Source organism: Stenella coeruleoalba (assembly GCF_951394435.1).
Source record: "Stenella coeruleoalba genome assembly, chromosome: 8".
In the NCBI taxonomy this organism is placed as follows: Eukaryota; Metazoa; Chordata; class Mammalia; order Artiodactyla; family Delphinidae; genus Stenella; species Stenella coeruleoalba.
In genome coordinates, this window is record NC_137154.1 from 27425618 (window position 1) to 27446775 (window position 21158).

Consider the following 21158-nt stretch of genomic DNA (forward strand, 5'->3'; position numbering starts at 1 on the left):
ATCCCATTAAATAACAACTGCTGTACGTTAAATATCTTATAATGGGTAGTAGGATCACATAAGATTTCAGCATTTATGTAACTTTAGACCTAAAATGAACATAGTTCTTTGATGAGCAACTATTGGTCTCAGAGAATGAATCCTGCCCAGCTTCTCTGTAGGATTCTAAGATCTAATTTCGGCATGAATAATTGAAAAATTGCCTCCATATTTGCTTCTCTTTGGTGTATTCAGTTTAAATTATAAATGTATACATTTTCCATGAGATGAGATAAAATAGTTTTCATTTTGAATGAAAAACAAATGTGCCTTTAACATAATTTTTTGAATGTCCTATTTACTTTAAAAAAGTTAATTACTATAGAGGGTGCAGATGCATTCATTACTGTATAATGAAACTGAGCCTCTGAAAACTAAATGTAAGGAGATTGAAAATCTTCATTCTAACAATAAGTAGCAAAACTGAACAAACTGAAAAATCAACAACTCTTCTTAGATCCTTCAGAGAAGTAGAGTGACAGGGCAAACTACTGCCCCAAAACTGGAGAGACAAACAGGCAGATACAGAGAGTCATAACTTACCAGAACAGACACTTATACTCAGGAACCAATATTAGGGTAGGAAAACCTGAAGTAGAATTGAAAAATTGCTAGAGGCATTAGAAATTACCAAAACTGAAAAATAAAGGGAAAAAAGACTGAAAAAGAAAGAACACAATATCCAAGAACTGTGGGACAACTACAAAAGGTGTTAACAATACATGTAACAGAAGGAGAAGGAAGATGGAAAGAAACAGAAGCAATATTTAAAGCAATAATGACTGATAATTTCTCCAAATTAATGTCAGACACCAAGTTAAAAAACAAACAAACAAAAAACAACTCCACTGAGGCATGTTGCATTAAAACTTTAGAAAATCAAAGATAAAGAAAAAAACACCTTACCTAAAGAGAAGCAAACAAAACAGTTATGTCTGACTTCACCTCAGTAACCGTACAAGCAAGAAGAGAGGGAGTGGAATCTTTAAAGTGTTGAGAAAAAAACTAGCAACATAGAATTCTGTACCCTGGAAAATTATCCTTCAAAAGTGAAGGAAGTATAAAGACTTTTTCAAAACAACAAAAACTAAGAGAATGTGTTGCTAGTAGATCTGCCTTGAAAGAAATGTTAAAAGAAGTTGTTTAGAGAAAATGAAAATTACATAGGTCAGAAACTTGGATTTACATAAAAGAAGAACACTGGAGAATGAATAAGGAAAAGTAAAATAAAACTTTTATTTTTCTTATTCTTAATTGATTTATAGGATAACTGTATGTTCAAAATAATGATAGCAACAATGTGTTTCATTATGTATGTTCATGTATGTATATATGCTTATATATAAGTGAAATGAATGACAGCAATTATATAAGGGGTAGGAAGGAGGAACTAGGAACATTTTGTTTTTATAAAGTGCTTACACTATACGTGAAGCAATATAGTGTCATTTGAAAGTGGACTTGGATTAGTTGTAAATGTATATAGCAAACTCTAGTGCAACCACTAAAACTAGTAAGAAAAAGAACAATTGATATGCCAAGAAAGGAGAGAATATGGAATCATATAAAATGTTCAATTACCCTTTCTCTCTTTTCAGAGTATCTGATATTTCTTCTCAGGTGCATGATGCCTTCAGAAGTTTCAAGTAGATCATTCCCATGCCAAGAGTTGTTCGGTGCCATAAATTTTAATTTCTTGATTATCTGTTTAAGCGTAATCTGTATTTCATTAGTATTACTTATTTCTCCCTAGAGAAAACTCCAGACATCTTACATCTGTTTCTCATAGTCTGATATAAATAATGATGATAAACCGTACATATGAAAAGACAGTATACTGTTTCACAATATTTTCTACTATAAGTCTTGTCAATTCAAGCTCTCTTTTATTGAAGTTAACATTCTATCTTTTATAATCTTAGCTGCAGCAGGAATAGTAGACAAATATTGTGAATGGGCATTATTTCCTATCTTTCATATTCAGCATCTGCAGACTGTTTATCCTCCAACAGGAAGTTAGCTAATGTAAATGTCTGGTGATTTGGATAGAGTTCTCCAGAATTCTTTCAACTGAGATTTGAATAATTAAACTAACCTCTACCTTAAGGCAGGGACATTATTATGCTGAAACTTGAGATAATGGGCTAAATAGAAATAATGTTACTTAACATCCTCCTGAACCTAAACACGAAAGAAAGAAATGTGGAGTCCAAGTAATGTTTTTTTTTTAAAATGAAGTAAACCACATTTGATATAATTCCCTTTGAGAAATATTATCTGTGTGATTTCACTGCGTGCTTAAAATTGCAGTTTGTAGGAATATGGAGAAAGGGTAAAGGAAATACAAAAGAAAACAAAGAAGAACCTTGGTTTGTTTTTAATCCTCTCAGAAGTCATTAGTTTGGTCATAAAGCATAATAGGATCATGAAACAATCTGAGGGATAGTATTAGGGAAAAAAAAGATGAGCAGAAAAAATCCTGAGGACTGGCCAGTGTTGTTTTCCAGAACTTTGTTTCCTGGGACTCAGCAAACCAGGAGGAAATCATAATTTGCCTTGGTAGAGAAGATAAGAGTAGTTGATAGGTTTAGGTTTTGTTTTGTTTTGACTTGTTTTGTTAAGAGGGTATAGAATAAGGTGTTTCATCTGAGATGGTGTCCAACCTAGAATTAAAATAGCTTCATCCATTCATTCAACAAAATGTCTATTTAGGAAATGGTAATTAAGCTGAGATCTACAGGATGAAAAGCAAGAATAAAAGCATTCCAGGTAAAGGAAACATCACATGTAAAGGCCCTATAGGTATAAAGAGTTTTGAGAAGGGAAACGATCAATGTAGCTACAAAATAAAGTCTAAACAGAAAATTGGCATGAGCTGCAGTTAGGAATGTAAGAAGTAACCCTTGCATATAAGGCCTTGAAAGGTTTTACAAGAAGTTTGAATAATTGCCTCAAAGCCACTAAAGGGCATTCAATGATGAGGCACTAATGACTTATGTACTTTTTAGGTTGAACTTTGTCTCTGTATAATAAACAGATTAGAACAGTGGTTCTCCATGGAAGGTGATTTTGTTCCCAGGTGACATTTGGCAATGTGTGCAGACATTTTTGATTGTCATAACTGGGGAGGGAAGGGGGAGAGTGCTATTAGCATCTAGTGGGTAGAGGCCAAGAATGATACCAAATATTCTATAATGCACAGGACAGCTCCTCTGCACCCAGCTCCCACAGTCCACAACAAAAAAATTATCTGGCCTGAAGTGTCCATAGTGCTAAGGTTGAAAAACCTCAGATTCAAGGAGTCAACAAAGGATACAGGAAAATTAAGTTAAATGACTATTTCAGTAGTCTAGGTAAGAGACAATGGTATTTACTCAAGGATGTTGGTAGTGAAATGGAGAGAATTGGATGGATTCCAGATACAGTTTAGAGAAAAACTGATGGAACTAGACTTCTGGTTTTGGTTATGGCAGACTTGATCATTCAAATCATTACTGAAGACTACTAATAAAGGTGGAATACAGGGTTTCTAAAAAAATCTTTTAAGGATAATCAAAGAGCTAACAAATAAGTGAGAAGTCAGTAGACTAAGATCAAAAGAGGATGGAAATCCAGAGAGGTAAGCCCAATATTTGAGGCTATTTTTGCCCTATATTTGCCCAGCCAGAAGAGGCGGTCTGGAGGTTGAATTGTTCTCAAGAAGACTAGAGAATAAAAGAGTCCAAAATTTGGCAAGACTTGGAACTCTGCTGAGCCATTTCTACCTCAGCCTGGAACCCCAAAGGGCTGTATTATAAGAGTTAGGTAAACTGGAAGCAAACCAGCACCTGCTGGTTTTCTGGCGACCCAGAAAATTTCAGGCATGGAAATTGAATTAAAGATGATCTTCAATTGCCAATGCATAAGTGCCTGTGTAAGACAAATGACAAAGCTCTCTGGAGAAAAATAGTGTCCTCCACAAATTTTTCTACAAATACTGCTTCAAGCCCAGTATTAAATGAGATCTGATTAGACACATGAGAATACAAGACCAGCAGATGTAAAGTGACTAGAAATCGACCAACCAATACTCTAAATCCTGGAATTTTCAACCACAGACTGTAAATCAACTATATTCAAGGAGATAAAACTTAGGCTTAATAATTTCAAGTAGGAAATCAGAAGCTCTTAAAATGTGACAAGACAAACTTGAGAAGAAACCAAATAGAAATTCAGCAAATGAAAATTCCATCAAAATTAAGAATTCAATGGACAGTTGACATAGCTGAAGGGATAATTACTGAACTAGAAGAAAATATCCATAATGAAGCAGGGAAAGACAAGACAATAGAAAATGCAGAAGACAGCATATGTGACATAGAATAGAGTAGGAGAGGTTTCACCTCCTCCTCCTAAAGCCACCTCCTCGATTAAGGAAAATGTATTTCTAGATTTCCAAGGAAGAGAATAGAATGCATTTTCTTGGAAACATTATCAATAGTGATTACATTGTATAGTATGAGTATGTTATCAAGTTGTTAACTATTAAGCGGGTTTCTCTGATGTAAACTTAGAACACAAACACCTTTTATAACATGCTTAAATTAGCAAAGTTATTTCTGATTACACATATTTGCCCTAGAAACTAATTTCTGAAACACAAACTTTTGTTAGGAAGTGTCGACTTTGTTAGGTGTGCTAGAACTCTGGTAGTGCACAGAGTGGGGGCCAATGCACTTTTGAATATTTGGTCATATTTTCTTTTCCCCTTGTGCTTTATTATCTTTCTTGCTATACTCTTATTGCAATGTGTTTGTTTTGCTTTATTTTGTTTGCTTTTTTTTTTTTTTTACCCAAGGACATAACTGGGTGCCTCTTATGATCTGAGCCATTATTATTTTTTTCTCTTGAGACACGACAAAAAATGATTTGCTGGTGTCTTTAGAGTGGCATACTATCCAAACTTTGGTTTCATGTCACGGAACTCAGCTAGTTTGAAATGTCACCTGTAACATTTTGCATATCTTAGTAAACCCAGTAGTGAGAGTTTAGCCTTTCAAAGCAACCTGAATACTCTGCATATTTCTATCTTGAACTAGTGATGAATGAGTACTAGTTTGATTGCGATAATTTCCCAGAATCTGAGATGAGTACTCGGGAATTATTTGAAATAAAGCTAATCCTATATTTAATCAAGTCATCTGACATAGAACTTTCTGTCCTCATCTTTTTATTTTTACCTCATCATTAAGGCACACTGTCAACTAGTAAAATCTCAGTATAAATGCTGAAAGCACAAAGTTAAAGGCATAATAACAAGTGGATAAAGTACTTGTTATTAAAATAACAAGTGGGTTATACACTCAGTATATTTTATCATTTTACAAACATGATACTACGTTAATATTAGATAAATGCTTAAACAATTTGCTGTGCTTTGGAATGTAATTCTCCATTTCAGATGCTCTTCCATGGTTGAGAGCTTTGTTTTTTATCATAAGTTCATAGAATTTTTGACTTTTTAAATTATGTAGTGTGATATATTAATTTTTATTTTCTAAAAATGGTATAAAAATAAACTGTTAGAATTTTTCTTAATATCTTCTTATAAAATTAATGGAAATAGTATGGATTTTGGAGCAGATGGATTGGGTTTGGTCTTGATTTTTCTTATCTATATGACTTTAAATGTGTTATTTATTTTTCTGACATTCAGGTTTTTTGCCTGCAAATTGGAAAAAAATATTTCAAAGAGTCCTGGTGAGGATTAATGACATTATTATCATTAATGTCATTAAACAAAAAAGGTCTAGTAGAATGCAGACCTCAAAGAATGTCCATTTTCTCTGCTTTTTCCTTGGATATGTTGTGAGCTGCTTCATAAGAATTTATTTAATTCCATAATGTTTCCGTACACAGTATGTGTTTACTAAATTCTCATTGAGATGGAATACCCTATAGAAATTTTGGAAGTGAATTGAGATTTTTTTTCTTATTCATTCTTTGGTTTCTTAAATACCTCTGTGTTTTTGCTTAAAGGATACCTTTTATAATAAACTTCTTACTTTAATACTGCCAGGCTGGGTTCGATAGCTGTGCCATGTGCTCCCACAAATCCTCTAATGCAGGGGTCCCCAACCCCCGGGCCGTGGGATGGTACTGGTCCACGGCCTGTTAGGAACCGGGCCGCACAGCAGGTGGTGAGCCGCTCCCCATCACTGGCATTACGGCCTGAACCATCACCCCTGCTCCCCGTACATGGAAATACTGTCTTCCATGAAACCGGCCCTGGTGCCAAAAATGTTGGGGACCGCTGCTCTAATGTGTCTCTATTATACTGTTTATGATGTTACTTTATATTTATCTATGAATTGGTTGTCCTTTTTACTAGACTGTGGGGTCTTTGCAAATCTTACTAATTTTTCTTACATTCCTAGAACTTTGCAGAGTACCTGGCATATAGTAGGTTCAATAAACATTTACTAAGTAAAAATATGAATGAATTTATGCTTCAGCATTTGAATCCAGCATTGCATATGTCATGGTCTCGCAGTTCATCAAATGAAACATCAAAGGAGGGAAATTTCATACAGAGAGTTTTTAAGCACTTGTTCTTATCTTCCTCTATTTAAAAAAATAATGACAACAATGGGAGGGGGTACTTAATAAATTTTATGATGTAAAGAATATAGTGGCAAATGTACAAAGATTTATATTAAAAATCAGAGTTTAGGGCTTCCCTGGTGGCGCAGTGGTTGAGAGTCCGCCTGACGATGCAGGGGACACGGGTTCGTGCCCCGGTCCGGGAAGATCCCACATGCCACGGAGCTGCTAGGCCCGTGAACCATGACCGCTGAGCCTGCGCGTCCGGAGCCTGTGCTCCGCAACGGGAGAGGCCACAACAGTGAGAGGCCCGCGTATCGCAAAAAAAAAAATAAATAAAATAAAATAAAATCAGTTTATAATGAATAGTAAAATCATAGAATTAAGCTAAGTACAATGTATTAATAAAGTTAGGCAGAAATGTCCCAACATCAATCAGATTCCAGTAGAAAAAGAGAATCCACTCTGAGTATTTCAAACAAGAGGATTTTGAGGCAGGGAATTTTTTACACAGGTGACAGAGGAGCTGAGAAGCCAAAGGGGGAAAAATGAGGTAACCCAGAAATTGACAACAACCAGGAACGTCTACCACCTCTGCTAGAGAGACAAGTGAGGCGGCTCAGAAACTGAGCCCAGGAGCTGATGTCTCTTGTTGGAAGTTGGATCCGTGAAGGGTTATCCTATGGGAGCTGGAACCACCAGGGAGATGCAGCTGCTTCTGGAGGTGCCACCCGGACAGAGAGGGAGGGGGAGAAACTCCCAAGCTTCACCCCTCCTCCCACCACCCATCTCCACCCAGTGGCTCCCATGAGCCAAAGCCAGCTGACATGGGAACCTGGGAAACTCAGGCTGCAGGGGATCTAAGAATCCTAAGATCTAAGAAGAGGGTTACCCCAGAATGAAGTAGATAATAAAGGGGAAAAAATAAAACTATGCTTTGGCACCAAAGCCCGTGCTTCAGCCTCTATCAACTTACGAACTGGTCTGCAGTTTCATGCTTGATATTATAGTAAGCGCAGATGTTTAATGTCTAAATGGTTGCTTATAGAGCTTCCAATCTTCCTCACTCCAATCAGAGGAGGATTTACAATGGAGCTAATGATTCTTAAACCTCAGGGCCCTACCCTTGCTCCAACCTCTTCTAGTGCTCTGAGAAAGATCTTAAATATCTTTTAAAATTTATGATTGTATATGCTTTTTGAAAACAGAGGATCCAAAAGGTTAAAGCATCTTGTCCCTTGTATAAAATCTGCCTCTTTCCTACCTGCTCTCTCCCCCTCCCCTTATATCTAAGTTAGCTTCCTTTCTCAAATTTTCTTCTTTAACTCTTAGTTCAACAATTAAACCAGGACCCTGGATCAGGTGAGCTGGAGAAATTCTAATTCCATTCAGCAAGGTAAAAAAAAAATTATTCTGCTTATGGAAACTTTCTTTACAATATGAATCACAAACTCAAATTCTTCCAGGGATCCAAGCAAATGACAAATGAATGAAAAAGGATCAGTGAGGGCTAGAATGGCTAACACCCAGGTTGAAATGAGCAACTGTTACTCAGCTCCATCCAATGGTTGCATGAAATTGAGCTCACTGGATCCAGGCTGTCTTCTTTTTTCTTTTAAAGAGAAACTGAAAATATAATTTCTGTTTTCCAAGTCAAACTGTGAACTCTTTTGAGTTTTAAATGTACACTGAAAAAACTTTAATACAGTGTCGAGCAAAACAAATCACATTCAGGGCTTCCCTGGTGGCGCAGTGGTTAAGAATCTGCCTGCTAATGCAGGGGACACGGGTTCGAGCCCTGGTCTGGGAGGATCCCACATGCTGCGGAGCAACTAGGCCCGTGAGCCACAACTACTGAGCCTGCGCGTCTGGAGCCTGTGCTCTGCAACAAGAGAGGCCGTGATAGCGAGAGGCCCGCGCACCGCGATGAAGAGTGGCTCCTGCTTGCCACAACTAGAGAAAGCCCTCGCACAGAAACGAAGACCCAACACAGCAAAAATAAATTAATTAATTAATAAACTCCTACCCCCAACATCTTCTTAAAAACAAAAAACAAAAAAAAACAAATCACAAAAAAAATCACAAAAATCACAAAAAAAAAAAACAAATCACAAAAAAAACAAAAAAATAGATTTAAGAAAATCATTTTAGTGTCAAGCATATTGCTGATGCTGGTATATATAAGCGAGAGAAATGGGGCCAAAAAGTCGGGAGGCCAACAGATGTACAACTAAATAGAATACTTACGATGAAATGGCTAACAGATATTGAGGACTTACTATGTGCCAGCCACTGTGCTCAGTGTTTTGTCAATCAGACTGTCAGTCAACAAACATATGTTCAACCAGGCACTGTTCTATGTGCTGGGATAAAGCAATGACGAGACAGAGGAGCCTGCCTTTCAGAACCTTAGAGTCCAGAAGAGGAAGAGAGTAAATACATGTGTAAACAAAGAGATATGTGCAAGATGATTGCAAGAGTTCTGTGATATAATAAAGAAAATGGGGTAATGGGATAGAGATTGACTGCAGTAGAGGAGATAAAAGAGTTTTCAAAACTGGTCCAGGAAAGCCTTTCCGAGGAGCTGACTTTGGATAAAGACATGACTTAGGAGAGGAAGGCAGTCATGAAGCAAAATTTATGAAGTTTGTTCCAAGTAGAAAGAAGAGCAGATGCTAAAGATCCTTCAGTGGCTGCAAGTTTGGCATAACTGAGGGATGGAAATCAAGCCAGTGTGAGTAGAGCAGATGCGCTCAGAGGGTGGGCAGGACCATATTGCACTGTAGACCACGATCAGGAGGTTGGATATTCATCTATGATGATGTGCAAGGAAGCCACTGAGACTTTTCAGCAGTGCCCTAGTATGGTTTGTTTGTTTATTTAATTAAATTAATTAATTTATTGGCGGCGCGGCATGTGGCATCTTAGTTCCCAAACCAGGGACCACACCCCCTGCATTGATAGTGCGGAGTCTTAACCACTAGACTGCCAGGGAAGTCCACCCTAGTACATTTTGATTTAAGCATTAAGGTCATTCTGGCCGGTCCATGGAGGGTGATATATTGATGTGAAAGCTGAGGTGATGGAAGGCTAGACTGGATTGTAGCGGTGCCGAGATTGAGATACTGGTAGATTTTTCAATCTATTTACTTATTTTTAATGGACTGGATGTGCGGTCTGAAGGCAAGACCTAAAACAAGAATGATATCTTGGTTTGGAGCTGACAGGAGCTGCACAGGCCACCGCCGCTGGCATCACCTCCATTACCTTCACCCCTTAGCAGTCACCATCGACCACCTACCTTCCTGCCAGCATTGTTCCTAAGCCCCATTACTCTCTGCCACAGCTGACCCTGCGCTAGATCGTTAGGTCTTTATAGAGTCAGTAGATTATTCCTCTTTACAGGTGGTGTGGAAGTATTTTAATATTCTAAAAACTGATACAGCCATGCCAGGTGATACCAGCTGAATATCAATCTGAGACTAAAAGGTCTAAAGTCTATCCTGTTGGATGTAGAACATCAATGGCAGTTTTGGCCAGGGGAATGACATGATCAAAGTAGAGTTTCCAGAAGGTGGAACTGGCAGCTGTGTGCAGGATGAGTTAGAGAGTGGAGGGAGAAGCGGGAGGCAAAGATCAGTTAGCAGTTTATTGCAGAAGACGCACAAGATCAGGAGAGGAGAATACATCAACTCCCCGAAGGATTTTGCTGTGAAAGTTAGACCTTGCCTTGATAGGAGGAAGGTAATATACTCCCTTCTCCCCTTTAAACTGATTTGTTGGAGCTTTGTTTTGTTGCTGAAGGTACCGAGTGAATATATCTTTGTCATCTACATGCCTTGTGGGTGAATGATAGAATTACCATCCCGGCTTCCTCTTTCCTGAAGGAATGAACTTTAGAACTCTATGGTATGAAGTGGGCTGGATTAGGAGTGAATTCCTGAGGTAACTTGGTACTTTCCAGAGACAGAATCTCTCTATGAATCTTTAACACATTGGTTAAACTGGGGAAAGGGAGAGATTCACATCCCACGTGAAGAACATTAAAAAATCCTTGAAAATAACCCTAAAATATATCTTTGCTTATTTATGACTGTCAGAATAGATAGAAAAATTGAGGGAGGGAGAAAAAAAAGGGAGAGAGAACAAAATCATAACATTTGAGCAGTTGGTGAACCTAGGTGAGTATATGGCTAATCACTGTATTGTTTTGCAAATTTTCTATAGGTTTAACATATTTCAGAATAAACAATGGGGGGAAATATTTCGCTAGTTTGCTAATTGTTCTTTCTGGGAACTAGCTGACCTTTGATTTTTAGTAATGATGATTTTAATGACTCACTTTATCATCAAAAAATCTACAAACAATAAATGCTGGCGAGGTTATGGAGAAAAGGGAACCCTCTTGCACTGTTGGTGGGAATGTAAATTGATACAGCCACTGTAGAGAACAGTATAGAGGTTCCTTAAAAAACTACAAATAGAACTACCATACGACCCAGCAATCCCACTACTGGGCATATACCCTGAGAAAACCATAATTCAAAAAGAGTCATGTACCAAAACGTTCATTGCAGCTCTATTTACAATAGCCCGGAGATGGAAACAACCTAAGTGTCCATCATCGGATGAATGGATAAAGAAGATGTGGCACATATATACAATGGAATATTACTCAGCCATAAAAAGAAACGAAATTGAGCTATTTGTAATGAGGTGGATAGACCTAGAGTCTGTCATACAGAGTGAAGTAAGTCAGAAAGAAAAAGACAAATACTGTATGCTAACACATATATATGGAATTTAAGAAAAAAAAATGTCATGAAGAACCTAGGGGTAAGACAGGAATAAAGACACAGACCTACTAGAGAATGGACTTGAGGATATGGGGACGGGGAAGGGTAAGCTGTGACAAAGTGAGAGAGTGGCATGGACATATATACACTACCAAACGTAAGGTAGATAGCTAGTGGGAAGCAGCCACATAGCATAGGGAGATCAGCTCGGTGCTTTGTGACCGCCTGGAGGGGTGGGATAGGCAGGGTGGGAAGGAGGGAGATGCAAGAGGGAAGAGATATGGGAACATATGTATGTGTATAACTGATTCACTTTGTTATAAAGCAGAAACCAACACACCATTGTAAAGCAATTATACTCCAATAAAGATGTAAAAAAAAAAAACAAAAAAAAACCCTCATTAGATGTGCCTTCAGAAATGCATTGTGCCATAGTGGAAAGATAGCAAGCTTTAGAACCAGGCAGGGGTGGATTCTACTTTTAGGTGTTTGGCCTTGGACAACTCATTTGACCTTCCCAAGGCTCAGTTTCCTGATCTTTACAACAGGAATAACAGCATCTCCACTGTAAGGTTGTTATGAAATAAGCGATAATAACTAGGCAGAGCGCTAGGCGTGCCATATGCTCTTCATAAATGGCAACTCTTGCTATTCTCAAGGGAGGGAGGCTATTTGATACAATCAGACCAGAATATCAGAAACTTAAACATATGACAGACTCAATTCAGCAAACCTTCACACTTGCTTTGAGATCCAACTTAGAATGCTTTTGTCATGAAGTAATATTTTTAATTTACTCACAGTTTCTTTTGGTCACCCTGCAATTTTTTATTGTCTTAAACATTTCAACTTTCACAGTTCCAAGAAATTTGAAACTGAGGTCAAGAAAGATTAAAGAAATCCACCCCCAACGACAAAAAAACTCTCCTATTCTCCTAGTTACTGAGCCCTTACTATACATCCTATACTTGGGTCTGGTGGCAGACCAGAAAGGGATACATTTGTACTCAGAGGATCTTAGACACCATTAAATTAAAATTCAAAAGCAACTATTGAGTTCCAGAGACTTGAAACAAATTACTAAAGCTAGTTAAATATATTTCTAATATTATTAAACTCTTTTTCTGTACCAGTACTAAACTAAGTACTTTATGTGCATTATCTCATTTAATTCTCAAACTACGCTCTGAGGCAAATAGTATCATGATCCTTATTTTACAGATGAGAAAACTCAGCCTTGGAGCTGCACAGCCTAAGTCACCACTAGCTACATGTTGCTATTCAAATTAAATGAATTTAAACAAAATTTAAAATTCTGTTCCCCAGATGTTCCTCAGGCCAAATTTCAAATGCTCAATAGTGGCTACTGCATTCTTCACCTCAGATTATACAGACATAGAAAATCATCACAGAAATTTCTATTAGACAGGGTTGCCTTAAAGTCTAAGTAATCATCTAAGTTAATACAGCTGACACATGGTAGAACCAGGACTCAAATCTAGGTGACCTGACTTCTGAACTTGTCCTTTTAAGCCCTCATTGCCAAAGTCAGAACCAAGATTTCCCAATATCCACACGAACTTTCTTCTTATTGTCCACTATTTCTTCTTAAGAATATCATTCCCTCAGTGAATTATACGCTTCACGGTGACATAGCACTGATATTCATAAAACCAGAGTTTTCCAAACCTCAGGCATTCATGTATCACTTCATGATTTTTGGTACATGTACCCACAGACTGCACTAGTGTTACTTACTTTTTAAAATTTACTCACATGTTTATTTAAAGCTATTTATTTAAAAAAATTATATTACTATAGTAAATGATTTACTTCTATTACTTACCTATATTTATGTTTATAAAAATAAATACAAAGAAAGCAAAATATTTTGTTATGTTCTATCCAGATACTAAGAGATTTTCATTTCTATGTAAGGAGGAGTGTGTGTTATATAGGTATTAAATAGAGACTAGTACAAAACAGATACTGTTACTTGTCCTAATCCCAATTATTGAAAAAGAGTCAAAGAAGGAATACGTTTCTCACAATGTGATATGATGCTATTCATTGCTAGATCTGTAAAACCACCTAAAACCTCCTCTATGCCCACCAGGAGTTTGTGTCGTACATTTTAGGAACTTTGCACCAAACATTTAGGGAAACACCAAAGCGGCATATAATAAAGAACAACTACAACCATGAGCAAAAACTATCACACAGACAATGGGTAATTTAGAAAGGAAGTGACTTTCAAGGAATAGCTTCATGGAAGGATGTGGAAATGGGCTTTAAAAGTGGAATAAAATGAGTAAGACTATTTTGGCCAAATGTGCACTAAAGTGGGAAGGCAAAAGAAGTTCTGGGGACAGTAAGACTAACAGAATGACTAGCACTACAGGAACACTTTGAAGAATTTTAGGCAATATAGCTAAGTAAGTTTGAAGAGGCTCAATTTGGAGAGTTTTGATGCTAGATTAATACAAACTGAGAGGAAATCAGTTCAGAGTAGCGGCTTCAACTTGTGCACAGAAGGCTCAGGATGGGAGTGGCTGTGTTAATATCATTATGGAAACGAAGAGCAACGATGAGCTGGATAACTTCACAGAACCAGAATATTCTAGCCTTTATCAGTTGTGAGTTGAAATTCAGTCCCTTTTGCATGGATATCCCAGTATCCCTCCATAAGCCAAATCCCCTTCACTTGACTTAACAAAGTCCAGGCTTCCAAAGAAATTCATTCCCCAATATAGTTCTAATCCTCAGAGGTCTTATATGTCAACTTCTACCCCACTAGCCCCAAGTCTGGATGCCTGGCTCTGGGTTAGTTGTGAGAGCAGTTCACAGCCACTGCTAACTGGAGGCTGGATGTGTGGAAATCCAGCCACCGCCTTTCCATTTTCATGATTGGTACCCAGTGCAGTGGAGAAGAGAATGCACCTCCCACTGTGGTACACCCTAACACAGGCGTGGTTTTCAGAACCAAGATAGCCGAGAGGGCTCTGGAGTCACACTGCTTGAGTTCAAATCCCAGTGCAACCGTTCAATTGTATTCCTTTCTCTTATTGAAAATAGATTAATAATAATACACATCTCATAATTGCTGTTCATGTTAACCAAAAGTATTCCTAAAGCTCCTGAGTGAATTCATACCAGATGTCTCCCTATTATTATCCCCAGATTATTATAGCTCTAAGTCACTCATACAGGCAAGCGCATACACACACACCCATAGACCCAGAAGGCTCACATCCCAGCGGGGTGACTGTTTGGCATGTTTCTCAGTATTAGCCGTATTAGTTACCCAAATATATCTTCAACCATCATCACCCTCTGATACCTGAGCCTTGGTGCCATCTTGCTGAGGCGGCAGATTGCTTCACCTAATTGCCTTCTCACTTCCAGACACACTCCCTACATAGACTATCCTTGGCCACCAGTGTGCCAAGCTCTTATTATCTCAGGATCTTTGTACCTGCTAAAACTTCTTTCTTCAGTCGTACTCTCCCTTCTCTGCCTAATTTTTACTCAACCTTCAGGTCGCTGAGAAGCCTTCCCCAAACTTCCATCTAAATGGTCCACTTATTTATCCATTTATATGTATGTATGTATATCCTTCCTTTGTGAAGTACAACTTAAGAAATTCATAGACATTTGTATACACAGTTTTGCCCTGGAACAAAGCCAAGTTAATTCTATTTACCAACAACTTAAGACAGACGTGGTCATGTACAGTCATTTTAATCTTAATCATCTTGTTTTCATTTTTTTCTTGGTTCTCTAGAGCTGGCTATGTTTGTGTGTAATTTTGAGGTGTTTTATGAGCATTATTAAAGTCATTATGCCCAACGAAATGTACAAGCAGTGAGAATGATGAAAACTACTAATTAGTGGCATAAGACTATGATGAAAACAAAATGAAACCTAACATTAATTGATATGCATATTTTCATCCCTTTTATGGCATCATTTTGGACTTAGGAACAAATAGACTTATGAATAGTCTTTGGAAATTTAACACATTTGTACCCAGAGGAGGTTCTATGTTTGGTTTTCTGGTTATATTTTTACCTCTCTCTGCCTGTCTCTACTCTAAACTCCATGAGGCTAGGAATCAATGTTTTGCTCACCATGGTATTGCAGAGTGCCTCAGGGTGACTGTAATGACACCAACTACCTAGAGTTAAGCCAAACTTCACAGATAAGGGGAGAGTACTCCACAAGACTGCCCTCACTTCAGACACCAGTCACAAGTTCAGGAGTCCCCAGGCCACACTCACTTCTGACCAGCTGGCTGCAAATTCAAAATTTCCCACTACCCTCTCAGATTTGATAATTCATTAGAATAACTCCAGGAACTCAGGAAGGCACTATACTCAATCATTATAGTTTAATTATAGCAAAAGGATACAAATCAGAACCAGCCAAAAGGAGAGGCACATAAGATGATGTCTAATAAGGTCCCAAATGTGAAGCTTCCTTGTCCTCAGGGTGCCTGTTACCTCTGGGTACACCAATGTGTGCCAGTACACAGAGTGTTTGCCAACCAAGGAGGCTCACCTGAACTTCAGTTTCCAGAGTTTTTATCAGGGTTTCATTATACAGGCAGGGTTGTTTGAATCATTGCCCATGTGACTCCATCTCCAGCCCCATCCATCTCCTCAGAAGTCAGGCTTACATTACTTTTGGGGCTCAAAGCCCCGAAGTCTAATGTGTGGTTGGTCTTTCTAGCATGGCCAGCCCCTCTCCTGACTCATCTCATTTACATAAACTATCTAGGAGTCCACCATGAGTCTCCTCATTAGCATAAACTTTCAAATGTGGCCTGAGGGGTGCATAATGAATAACAAAGATACACCTGTCACTTGGGAAATTCCAACTGTTTAGAGGTTACTTCCAGGAACCGGAGAGAAAGGCCAGTAAAATTGTTTATTACACAGTAATACATAGTAGATGTAATAAATACTTGGTAAATAAATGACACACCTGAGAGTTAGGTCAGATGAAACTGGATATTGTGATGACTATATCAAGAAGAAAGATAAGAAAAAACTGATTGAATCTAGCAGTGAGGTGATTGTATTCAAAGCAGTTTCAGATGTTAATTGATTAAAGAATAAATCGGGGGCTTCCCTGATGGCACAGTGGTTGGGAGTCTGCCTGCCGATGCAGGGGATGAGGGTTCGTGCCCCGGTCCGGGAGGATCCCACGTGCCGTGGAGCAGCTGGACCTGTGAGCCATGGCCGCTGAGCCTGCGCGTCCGGAGCCTGTGCTCCGCAATGGGAGAGGCCACAACAGTGAGAGGCCCGCGTATCACAAAAAAAAAAATAAAGAAATACTAAATCGAAGTTGAAGTTTTATAGATTACTCTATTAAGATGTTTGCTGATGACTAGAAGGTGGAAGATATAGGATATACAGACATGAACATGTAGAAGATGATGGGAAGGAGCCAGTGGACTAAAAGAGATTAAGGAGAGAAGAACTGATGGGGCAAGTTTGAGGTGGCCTTATGGGTAACTGACTTACCAAACACTGCTGGTGGCCAAATACAGGTCTTAGGGATGAAGTAGAGATCATTTACTCAACCAGATGGCTTCCAATGTCCCTTCTCAACCTAAAAGCCTATGATTCAGCTCTGTGGAAATACCATTGTTCAAAGATGTTCATTCCTTTAGACAAGTGGTTCTTAATCGGGGGTGATTTTGCCCCTCAGGGGACATTCAGCAATGTCTGGAGATATTTGACCCAGCAATTCTACTTCTGTCTATGTATTCAAGAGAACTGAAAGTAGAAATTCAAGCAAATATTTGTATACCCATGTTCACAGCAATATTATTCATAATAGCCAAAAGGTGAAACCAACCCAAGTTCCATTCAGAGATGAGTGAATAAACAAAATGTGGTATATCCATACAGTAGAATATTATTCAACCTGAAAAAGGAAGGAAATGCTGACGTGCTACAACATGGATAAACCTTGAAGACATTACAATAGTGAAATAAGCTAGTCACAAAAGACAAATATTGTGTGACTCCATTTATATGAGGTACCTTGAGTAGTCAAATCCACAGAGAAAGAAAGTAGAATGGAGGTTAGCAGGGGTTGTGGGGAGGTGGGAAAGGCAAGCTGTTGTTCAATAGGTATGAAGTTTCAGTCTGGGAAGATGAAAAAGTGCTGGAGACGGATGCTGGCCATAGTTGCACAGCAAGGGGAAGGTACTTAACGCCACTGAACTGCACACTTAAAAATGATTAAAATGGTAAATTTTATGCACATATATTTTACCACAACTTAAAAAAAGACTGAAGTGCTACTAGCATCAGGCGGGTAGAAGCCAGGCGTGCTGCTAAACATGCTACAATGTACAGGTCAGCTACTTCAACAAAGCACTTTCCAACCTGAATGTTGATAGTGCTGACGTTGAGGAATCTCTCTGTCACAAATTAGTGAAAGAACAGCAGTAAGAGACTGTACAGTGATATGGTCTTTTCACTTTTACACTGCTTTTCCACACTCAAGCCACTTTCCTTATTTCGCTAGATTTCACTGCCCAAATCAAGCTAAAAAAAAAAAAGCAGAAGTAGTTAAAAAAAAAAAAAAAAAGGGGGCTTCCCTGGTGGCGCAGTGGTTGAGAGTCCGCCTGCCGATTCAGGGGTCACGGGATTGTGTCCCAGTCCCGGAGGATCCCACGTGCCGCGGAGCGGCAGGGCCCGTGAGCCATGGCTGCTGAGCCTGTGCGTCCGGAGCCTGTGCTCCGCAACGGGAGAGGCCACAGGAGTGAGAGGCCCACGTACCGCAAAAAAAAAAAAAAAAAAGGAGAAAAACAATCACTTAAACCTCAAAACAGAATTTTGGAATTCTCAATTTCTGAGATAAATATTTCTCTCTCTCTCTCTCAAATAATTTCACCAATAAAGTTTGAAACTATGTAAGACTCCCAAATTTGGCTTGAACTCTTCATATTTTGTTGTATTCCCAAGTCTATTCTATGCATGGTCAAGAAAAAGACAATAAACTATTTTAGCAATGCTGTATACTTTCAGTATATATTGTATGTAAATATATGTAATCTGATTTCAATTCTTGTGAAAAATCATGAGTCTTCTACAGATGTCTTTTCTACAGCAAAGAAGGCATCTTGGTTTAAAGGATGTCTTTATTTCTCATGTTTAAAGGCTTAAACAAATCTCAGTGACAAAGGATCATTTTTTCTCACTGCATGTATTATCATTTAAAAGGGAACAATGTCTCCTGTTAAATAACTAAAACAAATTAAAACTTGAATGAACCATGACAGTAAGGGAAAATTATCCTTTGCATTTTCTATCATGGGGCCACTGGATCAATGGCCTTTCAATTCAGTCAAATAAGCCACTGATCCAGTCGAACAATCAGTGAGTCTTACTATTTTTAAGAAATTGAGCAGCTTATTTGATTGAAAATGATTGAGGCAATTGTGTGTGGGTGTGTGTGTGTGTGTGTGTGTGTGAGTGCATGTGTCATGCATGCATATGTTGAGCCCCACATTTGATACAGATTCAATACAAGTGGAAAAGGACCATAGTTTGAGAAACAATGGTGTTCAAAGATTTTTTAGTATTTTATTAATTTAGTATCTGTTTATTTCTCCATCTTGTTCCAAAAAAGGTTTAGGGCGGCTCTGAGTGTTTTTATATATAATCTGCAGGCTTTTGTCTTATGTTTGTGACTATTTTGTAGACTGAGTGCTAAACACTAAATTATTAAAGATTATGAAAGAAAGAAAGAGAGAGAGAAAGGGAGCAAGGAAGGGAGGGAGGGAGGGTGGGAGTGAGGAAGGAGGAAAGAAAGAATGGAAGGAGGGAGGGAAGGAAGGAAGCTAATATATAACATCCAATGAACTACTTTATCTTGAAGACTATTTCAGTGACTTCAGTCAATAAAACCACTGGCAGACAAGACATCTTTGCCATTAATTTGTATTCAAGGATACTATAACTACTTGTTTATTTAAGTAGAATGAAATGTGACCTGAGCGTACTCGTTGTCTTTTTACTTTCTGTCTCCATTTACCCTTCTGAAAGACATCCAAATTCTTTTTGGAGAATTTCTTTCCCCTTGAACCATAATCTTGGTGCGGATGATGAATCCAGGTGCCTGCCTTCCTACTATGGAGTCACACCAGCTGCTGGGGACTCTTTGTGCCAAATCTTTCCTGAATCACTCAGATATAGGCAGGAGGTGGACTTAACTGTTTCAGGTTGGTCCATGGATGTACTCTCCAGGATTCTGACTCTTGAATAAGTGATACAGGATTGAAGAGACATTTGGAGTTGAGTCATCCTGATTGCAGTACCGCAACCACACTCTTCATGCTACAGTATATTTCTCTAGTTCCTCGTTCCCAGCCCTTTCCATATTCTCTTCTTGATTCCTGCTTCCTGACCAAGTGTTACAATCCATCCCTAATTTAGTGGTTTGAAACAACAAAAACAATAACGTCATTTTGCTCCAGACTCTGCATTCTGGGCAGGACTCAGCAGGGACAGCTTATTTCTCCTCTACTCATTTTTATCTGGTGGGATTTTAAAGGTAGGACTTGAAGGTGTGCTCACATGTCTGGTACCTGCTCAGAGGAGGCTGAAACAGATGGAGACCAGAATAATTGGGTCTCCTTGGGCATGTCTTGAAACCTTTATATGGTCTTTCCATATATGATGACTTTAGGGCAGCCAGACTTCTTATGCAGCAGCTCAAGGAACAAAGATGCAAGGAGAAGCCCTATCTCTTGTCCTGACCTAGCCTGCAAAGTCATGCCGTGGTACTTCTGCTGCACTCTTGATTGAAGCAATGTGAAAGTCCATCCACATTCAAGGGGAAAGAACTTAAACCTCTCACCTCTCAACAGAGTACGGTCAACATCACATTGGAAGAACATGCGGGATAGAAATATATTGGTGCAATCATTTTCAGAAAATTTAATCCACCACCCTGAGCCTTCGGATTGATGTAATCCTGTTAATGTTTCAATAAACTCCCTGTTGCTGATCTTAGCCAGGGTCAGATTCTATTACTTATAACTAAAGAATCCCAATCTAATAGACTAAGGATCTGTTTTATTAATCCCTTGGCAATTAAATGCCACCTTAATGTTGGATATTTAATTAATATCACCATCCAAAGGTTGGTACTTATTCGTTAATTAATTGACACACCTGCGTGACTCAGAAGCCAGCTTTGCTTCACTGATGAACGATTCCAACTATTTTATCAAGCTTCACTCCATCGCTGCAAAACAGACACGGTTATAAGAAAATAGCTGAGGCAGAGAAAGGTTATTTGGTTTATCACAGATGGCAATGGGGAGTGCAGCACTTCCAGAAACAGACCCAGAAGTTTTCATTCCCTTGGCCAGGCTGGAACTATTAAATCACATAGAAATACCAGGAAAAGATAAGCTGCATGAACCAGTGATTGTTGGCACTAAACACTCCAGCGAGTTCAAAGAGCCCTTAGGGCCTGCTGTTTATTTGGAAAACCAGAAGAAAAAAAAAAAAAAAGTGGCGAGAGAATGGCAGGATAGAAGCCTAGCTACATATTAGATTATGATTTTATCTTAAACAGGCTTGTCTGAAGAATTTACATATTAGGGGTGCATGAGTTTATATATATATGGGTTTAGAGCACTTTAATCCTTTTTTAAAAAAGCTTCGGGGCATGCATACACATATTAAATAAAAATGTATGTTCCATTAAATA

At 38.5% G+C, this 21158-nt stretch overlaps 1 long non-coding RNA gene across 1 annotated transcript in view; it reads right to left on the reverse strand.

The window, feature by feature from the left end:
• LOC307190200 overlaps nt 1-21158 on the reverse strand; it is a 33134-nt gene that overhangs the window by 11354 nt on the left and 622 nt on the right. Inside the window, exon 2 of the long non-coding RNA XR_013829438.1 lies at nt 20615-20687. This is a non-coding gene — a long non-coding RNA (uncharacterized lncRNA). The remainder of the gene's footprint in view (nt 1-20614; nt 20688-21158) is intronic.